At 46.4% G+C, this 2,327-nt stretch overlaps 1 protein-coding gene across 1 annotated transcript in view; it reads left to right on the top strand.

Moving 5' to 3' along the window:
• SLC9A9 (solute carrier family 9, subfamily A (NHE9, cation proton antiporter 9), member 9) overlaps positions 1 to 2,327 on the top strand; it is a 236,645-nt gene that overhangs the window by 19,448 nt on the left and 214,870 nt on the right. The window lies entirely within an intron of this gene.

Raw genomic sequence — 2,327 nt, 5'->3', positions numbered from 1 at the left:
GTGCAGGAGCTAATTAGCATAACTCATTAGCATAACTTATTTGCATATGCCACTCCCCCTGACATCACTGGAAGTGTGTCAGAAGGCAACACCCACTGCTCGGGCTTCACTGGACCGTTTTGGATTGCTAGCTATGGGGGGGGAACATGCAGATCTGTCCTCACAGAGGAGGGAGAGCTTGTACCTGAATAAAACTTGGTCTTAAAGTGCCACTGGACTGTTTTGGACTGGGGGCAGGGCGGGGGGAGCTCTGCAACTTGCCGGGCTGCTTCTTGCTCTGACTGAGGGCTGCGGGGAGCAGGGGGTGGGGCTTGTTGCATGTGCCCGCCCCCTGGGCTCTTTACTGCCGGAGCTCCGCTCCTGTGCGCTCCTGCAGGAAATGACACCTGCTTATATGTAGGTAGCTTTTGTTGGGTAGGGTCAAAGGCCATTGCTATTAGGACACCCGAAAGGGAATATAGATGGATTGCAGTATAAACAATAACATTATAAAGTTAAAAACAGTAGATACACATTAAAAAACATATAAGCATGATTTACAACATTACTTGGACAGATGATTAGGGACTGTGGTCTAGTTTTATAGGTAGCTGTAAGATAGCTGTAAGATAGGGCTGCGGCAGCTCAAGTGGTTAAGATGCTGAGCTGCTGACTGGAAAGTCAGTAGTTCAGCAGTTTGAGACCCTAGTAGTGCCGCATGATGGAGTGAGCTCCCATCTCTGGCCCCAGCTCCTGCCAACCTAGCATTTCAAAAGCAAAAAATTGCAAATAGATAAATAGATAAATAGGCACCGCTTCGGTGGGAAGGTAACAGTGTTCCGTGCCCCTCAGAAACTCATTAGCATATTAGGCCGCACCCCCATGTTACCAGAAGTGTGGTCATCCAGCCACACCCACCTTTTGCTTCTTATTCTGTTTACCTTGTTTGTTGTCAAAACCCAGGGCTTTTTTGTAGCAGGAACTCCTTTGCATGTTAGGCCACACACCCCTATTGTAGCCAATCCTAATGAGTTTCTGCTGTTGGGTGTGGCCTATTATGCTAATGAGTTCCTGCTGGGCGTGGCCAACTTGGGAGCCAGCCGGAACTCCGTTCCTGTGCGTTCCTGCCCAAAAATAGCCCTGCAAATGTGAGATGACAGGATAGGTTGTAAGTAAACAAAAAAAGCCAACCGTGATATTATTATGCCACCTATTCAATAGTTATTATCGAGCATTTATATTATGGTGCAAATTACAAAACACATTCCAGTACAAGATAGACAAACATTTAAAGTGTCCTTGTAAACCAAACTGTCCACTCTCAAAGTTTAACACAGTCCTCCTTTGATGTAGAGGTAAATTATTCCACATATCGGATCAACGTTCATTGCTCCTGTGGCTCTGACGTGTTTGATCCTTTATCAAGGTACCGTGGCAGTCAAAAAGCCAGTTTGGTGTAGTGGTTAAGTGCGTGGACTCTAATCTGGGAGAACTGGGTTTGATTCCCCCACTCCTCCACTTGCAGCTGGTGGTGTGACCTTGGGCAAGCCATAGTTCTGTCAGAGCTGTTCTCTCAAGAGCAGTCCTCAAAAGAGCTTTCTCAGCCCTGCCTACCTCACAGGGTGTCTGTTGTGGGGAGGGGAAGGGAAAGGAGATTGTAAGATGCTCTGCGTCTCAGAGTGAAGGGCGGGGTATGAATCCAATCTCCTCCTCCTCCTTCTCCTCCTCTTCCTTCCTGTTTTGAAGAGTGTTTTACACTGCAGGCCTCGAAATCTATGTTTACATTCAGCTTAAGGCAGCATTAGTGTACCATAATATACCAATAATGTACCATAATATAAATGCTTGATAATAATTATTGAATAGTTACAAATATATCCAGGGCTATTTTTGGGCAGGAACGCACAGGAACGGATTTCCGGCTGGCTCCCGAGTTGGCCACACCCAGCAGGAACTCATTAGCATAATAGGCCACACCCAACAGCAGAAACTCATTAGGATTGGCTACAGTAGGGATGTGCGGCCTAACATGCAAATAAGTTCCTGCTACAAAAAAAGGCCCTGGGTTTTGACAACAAACAAGGTAAACAGAATAAGAAGCAAAAGATGGGTGTGGCTGGATAACCACACTTCTGGTAACATGGGGGTGTGGCCTAATATGTTAATGTGCTGTGCTGTCAGGGGTGTGGCCTAATAGGCTAATGAGTTCCTGCTGTTGGGTGTGGCCTATTAGGCTAATGAGTTCCTGCTGGGCTTTTTCTACAAAAAGAGCCCTGGATGTAGCAACATTTACTCCTCAGGGATTAAGAGGCAACACTTCAAAACAGAAATGAGATTATGCCAACCAT

The sequence above is a fragment of the Gekko japonicus genome, unplaced genomic scaffold (genome assembly GCF_001447785.1).
Source record: "Gekko japonicus isolate JY-2015 unplaced genomic scaffold, Gekko_japonicus_V1.1 scaffold1742, whole genome shotgun sequence".
Classification (NCBI taxonomy): Eukaryota; Metazoa; Chordata; class Lepidosauria; order Squamata; family Gekkonidae; genus Gekko; species Gekko japonicus.
This window is presented reverse-complemented; position numbering and strand designations above follow the sequence as displayed.